Here is a 9,470-nt window from a genome sequence, read left to right as displayed (position 1 = left end):
TTTATCTGGACACAGACCGGCATGGTTGCCAATCTAGCCGAACAGCATTCAGCACTTATAGTATAGCCAAAGTGTTGGCAGCTTTCTGTCAACAATGAGCCACAGAATCAGAGTCAGAGAAAGCAGAGAAGCTGCCTCCATATTTTACCAGTGCCTTCTCAAACCCAGAGCCACGTCCAGGCTAGTTATATCGGCTAGTAACACACACACACGCACACATACACAGGCCTCTGTGCTCTCTCTGTATTTTCTTATGAGGCAAGAGAGTCAAAAGAGGGATATGAATTAAAGCTGCATCTACATTTATGTTTTTAGGGTTATAACTTTGTTCTTTGCTGGAAGAAAAGTGGAAGTCTTTGGGGCAGTTCTTTTTTTATTCAGCATTTTTTTTCCTTTGAGCTTGTTGCCAGCTTAAGGTTTGAACACAAATGTTCACCTAGTGCTTTAGCGGTAACACTGTGGATTGGCCAGAGTCTGTGCTGTTGTGCACTCAGAGGCGCCTGAGGTTATGATGTCGATTATAGTTAATTATTCTGAAGAGTTACAATCTTGGGCTTTTGTACTTTGTAAATAATCTGTGACATAGTTTGGAAAATAAAAGTGGAAAAAAAGATATAATAAAAAAAAAAAAAAATCTGATGCCCATTAGTTTTGCGTACATGACAGATAAATGGTGGACCTTAGCTGTGCTGCAGTTCCACACTATATACTAATACTACATTTTTATCTTAATAGTAAACTGTTTTGGCAGTTAGGGCATCTTTGTTTACACTACATAGCATACCCAGTTAGAATTAGGATTTAGTATGGAAGTGGGTCATAGCTCTTGTTTCCACCTTGACCTAGGTTGCTTATCTTGTGCTGGTCTTCACACGCATATGCAATTTTTAATTAAGATGGTGCCCATATCTTTCAAATACCAGATATTTATTTTATTATGATCATTGTCATTGTATAAGAACACAGTTAGCTTTTTAGTGAAGCATTTTTAAGGTGTTGTGAGAGTGGAGCGTAAAGTCCTAGTTTATTATTGTACAGGTGGAGTAGCTGTTGGTGAGCAGCAGGAGTGCTAGTTAGTTAGTTAGTTAGTAAGTAATTGTCGTCTTTGTGTTTGGCCAGAGTCTACCTCAGTGCAAATGGAGGAATCAGTCTAAAAAGCCTAAATCATCCCCGTAAGTCTCTCAATATCCCATGATTTCAAATAATATCACTTTATCGTACAGTACCAACACTGTTGATGAATTCCCCTCCCTGTGATGTATTTAACCCCTCTGCCTCAGTTGTTTCACCAGTATTCTCTTCTTCTTGTGTATCGGGGGAAGCCGTCATCGACCCCTGCAGTATGTGGGTATTGTTGGGAGCGACATATTCTGGCCCTTTGTTGTTTTATAATGTCTTGATTTAAGAGTTTACGGATAAGCTTACAAGATATACAAGTATTATTCCTCTCCTTGTAATTTTTTTACCCCACCTTATTAAATGTGCACCATCAGGCGGTAAATTGGTATTATGCATTTTCAGTTTATGAAATTACTCACAAGAGGCTTCCCCCGTGTGCTGGAAGATGCAGCATAGCTTTGTTGTGCGTATTCCCCCTTTCCATATACACCAATCCTCTAGACTGTATTTAGTAGCGACTGTACTGGTTTCTGGGGATGTGACATTAGCATAAGTCAAAAAAAGTCTCTTGGCTCTAAATGCATATCTGTGATAAACTACATGTAGCCAAGGCTAACTAAGCTCTGCCCTGGACCATCATGCACCCTAAACCTGTTGTCTGGCAGAAAGCCCGACTCTTCTTCTTCAGTCAATTAATCTGTGTCTTTGTGGTCAAAACAGTTAGCGTTCAAATTCCACATCTCCTCCAGTCGTTGTCGGTTTATTTGTCTATTTCTCTGTTCAGATTTTGGTTTTGTATGTATATTTTTTCTACTGTGAATATCAAGAAATAACCTTTATTTTCTGTCAATGCCATGGATTGGGTCTGTTTTAGCTGATGACACTGACATCTGGGCTGGTTAAAAAGTTTTAAAGAGGAGGACCCCCCCTCTGCAAAGAAAACAAAAGCTGGACTGGGACAATCCTGTGTGCCATAAGAACTATTAACAGACATGAATTCTAGATTGTAACTTTTCGTCTCAGGGAGGCGGCCTAATGCTTTGTGGTTGGAGGATAAAAGAGGACGAGGAGGAAGAAGAGCTACTTACCTACCTTTTATCTACTCTGACTCAAGCGCAAGTTCTCAGCACCCTTACAAAATGCAAAACGGAGATGATAAGTCCAAGGACAAGTTTTCAACAACAAAAACCCAAACAACCTTTTCATAAATCAGAAATCATTCTGCCCCTTTGAAGATAATCAAGAATCTACCGCTCTCTCTCTCTCTCTCTGTCTGTCTCTCTCTCTCTGTCTGTCTCTCTCTCTCTCTGTCTCTCTCTCTCTCTGTCGTGATGTGGTTTGGACTGCCCTCTAGCGGTTGGATGGGAGCGTTGCAGGTCAGGGGTGGCAAAGCAAACAGGGCCCTGACCCATAGTGCCTTGCTCAGACTAACGACCCACTTGACCCCTCCCACGCAGTCTACTCCCCTTAGAGCTGAAAAAGTGTCTCCACCAATCACTAAAGAGGATTTTCTCTGAGATGAAAACATGAGAATTATGTTTTTATGCATTCTGTGTTCTTTAGTTGTAAATGCAGAGAAAAATATATTCTCACTGCTTGGTGGGAAAAAAACTAATATGGATTCTATGACAGTTGACGTCTCTACTCTGCTAAGCTCTGGCTTGCATTATGCATGGAAAATTAATTATCTACCAGCGGATAGCTTGATTATTTTCTTCTCACTGATTTCGCTGCTTGTCTGTTTTGACAGCAATGCCCCAAAGCACATGCAAAAACCCTTGATTAGCAACAAGTGATTGCATTACAATTGGGGATTTTTCATACAAAATGCATTTAGTAGTTCCATGATTTTTAAAAGAAATGAACTGATTAATAAGCTCTTAACTGTAAATAGCAGCAGATCCCCTAGGTCCCTTGAAAAATACAATAACACTTGATTTCTTTTAGTGAAGTTCAGGTTTGTTTTGTTGAACTCTGATAACCTAAAAAAGTGGTTTGGCAGAGCATGCTAGTAACGCAGCGTACGGTGAGAACAAAGCATTGTATGTATTATTGTTTTGTTTTAAAGAAAAGAAAAAAGTATTACATTTTAGGGATGTTGATTTCGATTTTTTTTTTTTTCTTAGCCAAAGTAAGGAGGGCAAATACTATTAATTTTTTCTGACTGTAAACTTTTACTACTCTTGTACATTATGAATTTAACATTGTTATCAATGTGTATATAACTTTTTTTCTAAATTTAAAAAGATAGATATTTTTTGTTTTAGTTTTTTTCATGACACAACCCACTACACAGATAAGAGCAGAGTGAAATCTGTCCATGTACTTAACAGGAGCAGCACAACTCCAGTCTGAGGGCTTACCCCTGTGTAACAAGACAAACTGTGTGGCCTGAAACATTTTGCAATGAACCCTGCTCTTAATCCAATGCATGTTCTGAATGTTGTCATGCATTTCAACCACCCCACCCAGCCACAGCAGCATGTCACCCATAAAGCCTTTCTTGTGTCACAAATATGTCACCTATTACAGATGTTGTATGAAATTGTTTCTGACAAGAGACGTTTGTTTAGTTTGCAAATGGTTTTTTTGTGTGTGTATATGTGAAAACTGGAAAAGACCACTGCACATCCTTTTGAAGAAGAGGAAACACGAGTGATACAATCCTGAATAAGCTAAAAAGAAAATGAAAACTATTGGTAGTAATGGTTCAACAATAATGCATCCTAAAGTTTAGACCGTAAAGCTGGAGGTGTTATCGGAATAGTTAGAAATTTTGGGATACACGCTTATTTGCTTGCCGAGAGTTAGACAAGAAGGTTTATACATTGTTAACTTGAAGGGAGAGTGCAGACATATAATGTGTGAAAAATAATTTCTGTATCCGCCGTCTGATTCGGATCCACTCCAAAATGTTATGGGTTCTTCCTTGGACCATGCTACACCCTCCCATGTAGTTTCATGAATATTGGGCTTGTAGTTTTCTCGTAATCCTGCTGCAAAACAAACCACACAAACCAAAAACAACCTCCTTGGCTTTTTGGTGGCGGTAATAAAAAGCTGCAGCTAGCATCCAGTTAGGTTTAGCTTAGCACAAAGAATAGAAACGGGGAAAAACTTTGTGTTTATTACACATTACATTGACTTTGTATGTAATGGGGCTGTACAATTTGTGCAAAACACGAGCGGTGTGAACATAAATAAAACGGACAGATATGAGAGTGGCGCCATTCTTATCTAACTCTGCCAGTAAGGGAACAAGCTTAATTTTCAAAATTTTGAACTATTCCCCATAAAGGCAAAACACCTTCAGCTATAAATGAATTAAGTACGGTCTGTCAGAAGTGTTATGATAAACTGTTCATTCATTCATTCGTGTTATTGATTAGGGAGTGAGACACCATTATTTAATGATAGACAGTGGGGGGTTGGGGGGGGGGCTTTGCAGGTGTGGTGACCCTGTTTGTTAGATGAATCTGAGGAAAAGCAGCCTCTTCTTTGAGTCAAATGTCGGTCCAGTGGTCTGCTCCAGTTTACACACCGATACCTTATATTTATCTCAGTCCTGTTCCCTGTGCTGTATGTTGTTTAAATCAATGGAGTTGTGTCTGTGTTGTCCTCTGTTGAAGTCTTTACCACAGTTTTCTTTGTCTCTGATTGCTGCTCCTCCTCTCTGTGTCCTTCAAGTCTTTCTCTCCTCAGTGCACATAGGTGATCCCCAGAATGCTGTGTGTAGTCTTGCAGGATACCTCTTTATTAATGTCATTTATTGCCGATGAATATGCTGATGTATTAATTTTGGGATATGTTGTGTATACATTATGTCGAGACATCGGTTGTATGCAGACAGCAGGTGTATTTGTGTGTATGTACAGTCCAAAACTCCTGCAACCCACAGAGATCGCTTCATCCCTCACACTGGATCCAAATGTGCCATTATCTTTATGTATCACTTATATCAACATATTCAACACACACACACACACACACACACACACACACACACACAGTAATACATGCATATTGTACAGGATCAAAAATGTGCCATGACTAAATGAACGCTTGACAATTTATTTTTTCTATGTTTTCAAAGGAGAGCCAAGTAGTGACATGTACAGAAAATGTTGCAATGATATGAAAATAAAAATCTTGCTGTGTGTAAATTATTCAACAATTAACTGTTTATATTAAAATTATGAATAAAATTATTGGAGAATACGTGTCTTCTCGTGCTTCTTAACTATGGACTGAGGCAAGTTGCCAGAAAAGTCTCACCCTTTTGTTCATACACAACCATATAGATAATTGGGTTACACTTTACTTAAAGGTATCTACATAAGAGTGACATGACACTGTCATGGAAGTGTCATAAACATAAACAAGTCAAACGTTTAAGACATAACGCTTCTTTTAGGAAGTTTCATTCAGTTTTGTCATGACAAGTTATGGTTAGGGTTAGGGATCATGTGTCATGACTGTCGTGTTCATGACAGTGTCATGCGACTCTTATGTAGATACTGTACTTTCAAGTAAAGTGTTACCAGTAATTGTTATCACTTTACTAATGAAGACTGAAGTTGCTATTAAATGGAACTTGAGATTTATTTATTTTTGTCATCAGTGGAGGAACAGCAACAAAGCAACAAACTTTAATGCTGCTTAATACTTTTATTCCACTACTGCTGCATATAATATATACCACAAGCACAGGTTTGCGTGTACAATATATAAGATTACCTTATAAATATGATTCTACTGCTTTACATAAAACTACCCAACAGTATATGAACTAGTTAATATCTCTATCTCAACTAGCTATAATTAAATGCTGACAATGCTTCTGTAATAATAATCCACTCGATATAATAGGCATGGTAGGGGCCTTCACAATTAGTACTTTTAATTTTTATACATTTTGCTGATAATACTTACCTACTTTTACCTAAGTAAAACTTGAAATGGAATATTTTTAACCGTGTTTTTGCTTCTTTTACTTAAGTAAAAGCTCTGAATACTCCATCCACAGCACACCGGGCTTTTTTTGTCCTCTCTAAGTTCAGCCATAGGCCGCTTGCTGCTGCATGATCAGATCACACGACTTTAGTGCCTTGCTCAAGGGCATCTTGACAGTAGTTGAGGGGGTTAGAGTTTTTCTTTTGCCCAGATTCTCCCTGTGAGTCAAAGATTCACTGACAAGAAGGGTTTCGGGCTCCCTGTCATTTTTTATTCTCTTATGACCAGTGATGTAGTGGAGGCTAAACGCACGTAAACGCCGTTTATGCACCTCTCAATATTCGGAAATGGCGTTTACCCACCTCCAAAGTGCGTTTACCCACCTCTGAATAGCCTATTGTCCCAAAGCCATTCTAAATAGCTTATGTCGTTTTATTTTCATTTTTTCATTATTAGTTCATAGGTTGTTAAACCTAAAACGAAGTCCATCATATTGCGCTGCATTACTGTCAGTGTTGACTAATCTCTTGCGGTGTTTGGGGTACTGAGCCCCACGTTGCCTTCCAGGCAGCGCTACCTGTAATGTACTAGATTGGCAATGGTTGGTGCTTGAAGTCCCGGTCGCAGCGCTGCCTGGAAGTCAGTTGAGGGCATAAAACATCAAGCAGGAAGCGGCAGACTAAAGTCAAAGATTCGTCGGTCATGTCATACTATCCTCCATGTAGTTATGATGAATGGGTTTGAAAATGGTAAACATGTAACTTTATGTCAGATTGTTGTTCTTGCAAATGTGTGTTGAAGCATTAAATATGTGTGGACTTTTGGGACTTAGAAGGTTTTGCTCTGTTGTCAGTTAAATAATTGTCTATTGCATGTCATTTATTGTGTATCAATTGGAAAAACTGTATTCACCAACTATTTTGTTAATCAATTGTTGGTTTGAGTAATTTTTGTTAAGACAAGAAAGGTCTTTGATTCCAGCTTGTTATATGTGAAATTTTTTGCACTATTTTGTTGTCTCGTTTTGTCATTTAGTAAACTTTATAGATTTCACCATATAATTCCTTCTTGAGTCTTTTAACAAGAACTTTGATTAGTATGAACTGAATACTGATTGTGTGACCTATGAGGGAACAACCAGTGATAAATTCCTGTAGCAATGTCATCAGGGTGCACCGGTAGACCGTGGCCCCCCTTATCGGTGATCGCGTCGTGGTCCACCTGATCGCAGAATTTATAGTTTACCCACCTCTTTTTTTACCACTACACCTCTGCTTATGACACAATTGCAAAAGAAAGAATGAAATCAACTCATTAACCTAAACTTTTTGATTTTGATCAGAATGCAATATATTTGTTATGTTTATTGTTTATGTTTATATTTGAAATAGTATTTTTTATTTTAGAATGTTTTTAACAATTTTAAATTCTACCACACCTTGTATAAGTTTTTTATTTTCATGCATTGTAAGCCTGTCACTGTCTCACTGTTTGTGAATTGTATTTCAGGGGACAACATCCGGCCTGGCAGCCAATTCATGTGAGCCTCTGCGTTCATTCACACACTACAGTCAGATCTCAGAACAAAAGATGAGAAGCAGAGATACAACATGCATCAACGCGAGATTCTGATGAAGTTATGCTCTGAGTGTAACCACTACAAACACAGCTAGTTCCTCCTAACCTAGTTCTTTGGGGCTGTGCAGGGGGAGCCCAAAGCTACAAAACATGAAGATGCACAACACAAGAATAGAGATCAGACTAATGGAAGTCATAAGATAACACTTCAACTCAATGATGTGTGCACTAAATCATAAATGCATTGCCTTTAGTTTAGTGAAATGGATCTGTCACAATAAAAAGAGTCTGTGAGCTTTATTGCCAATAGGTCACTGGTTGTCAACAGAAGATTTCACAACTTGCACTTATCCTATAATGCTGCTATCAAATGTGTAAGCTGCCACAACACATTTTAAAGCAGCGGTGATGTGTGAAACTGTATGTGCGGGCCATTCAGCAGCACTTTGTTCTCAGCTGCAAATAATGCGAAAAAGAGGAAGCAGGGTTGAGATCCTGTGGCTGGGTGCTGGCTCTCTGCAGTCAGTGTGAACACAGAACGGACACCGTCAGGCCTGAAGGACTTTAAACCATCTTTTCTCAGCTCTTCTGCTTTAATTAGGCGAACAGAGACGATATACATGCTGCCATCTGTTACCTATCATCAAATGTAAGTAGAGTTTATGTTGTTTGTATGTTGTATGTGATCTACACACAAAGGCCCAGTTCTTTTCTTGCATTTGTCTACGTATTGTTTAAAGTGTGAGGTGTTTTTCTGCAGTGGACTTCGGTTTTAGTACATCATAACTCGCCTTCTCTGTGCCAGTGTTCTGCCTTCTCTGTCTGTGGGAAAGTAAGAAGGCTTTTCCATTTGATGTGCAGTGAGCTGTACTTGACAGTCATCCGTAGTTACACTTGTGCAAGTTAAGAAGCAGAATGGTTGCAACCATTGTCAGCCTCTGTGTCTTGTAGCTGGAGCAGTTAGAGTTACACTTTCCTCTGTGTGCTGTGTGGTGATCGGTCCTCTACACAGTTTCTTTAAGTGTTTTAAAAGACCATACTTGTTTTACTTCTTCCCAGAAGATGTAGTGGTTCGTGCCACTGTGACTCAGAATAAGTAAGAAAAAACTGCATGTATCATTGGCCTATGCTTTCATTGCGTATACTTCCTTCTCTTTTTCTGTCTTATTTCCTTAAAACAACGCATCACAAAACTGGTCTGGAACAGTATAACATGTTTTCTGACATTTCTGAGATCTTAGACAATTAAAATACACAATACCTTCCTTTTAGGGTTTACAATTATTACAATAGATTACCATTGTTTTTCTGGCTGGGGAGTGAAGCAAATCTACCAGCCACTTGCATATTTTACCAGCATTTGGCTAGTAGATGGTGCTAATTTTGCTCCTTTTGGTCTCTTGTCATCCAGCAAACATCTTGTAAAATGTTTACAGTGAAGATATTTCTTAACTTTTTATTAGGAACTATGAAATTCGGGTGGCTGGGTAGCTCACCTGGTAGAGCGCGCCCACATGTAGAGGTTACTCCTGTACGCAGCGGCCACAGGTTCAGCTCTGACCTGCAGCACCAGGCTGCAAGTCAATTACCCTCTCTCGCCCCTTTCTTGTCTTCAGCTGTCCCATAAAATGTAAATTCCCAAAAAAGAAACTACGAGATCCACTGTTCATTTGAACATATAAATTGAGTACCTGAAGCTGTTGTTTTCTAACACCTGCTCCTGATGGTCTTAAAGTAAAACCTAAAGCTTAAAACCTTTTTTTGAGTGACTCCACTCTTACTTATTGTAAGATGACAAGTTGACGAAAGCACCATATTAA

Source organism: Etheostoma spectabile, chromosome 9 (genome assembly GCF_008692095.1).
Source record: "Etheostoma spectabile isolate EspeVRDwgs_2016 chromosome 9, UIUC_Espe_1.0, whole genome shotgun sequence".
NCBI classification, from domain to species: Eukaryota; Metazoa; Chordata; class Actinopteri; order Perciformes; family Percidae; genus Etheostoma; species Etheostoma spectabile.
Note: the sequence above shows the minus strand (reverse complement) of the source record.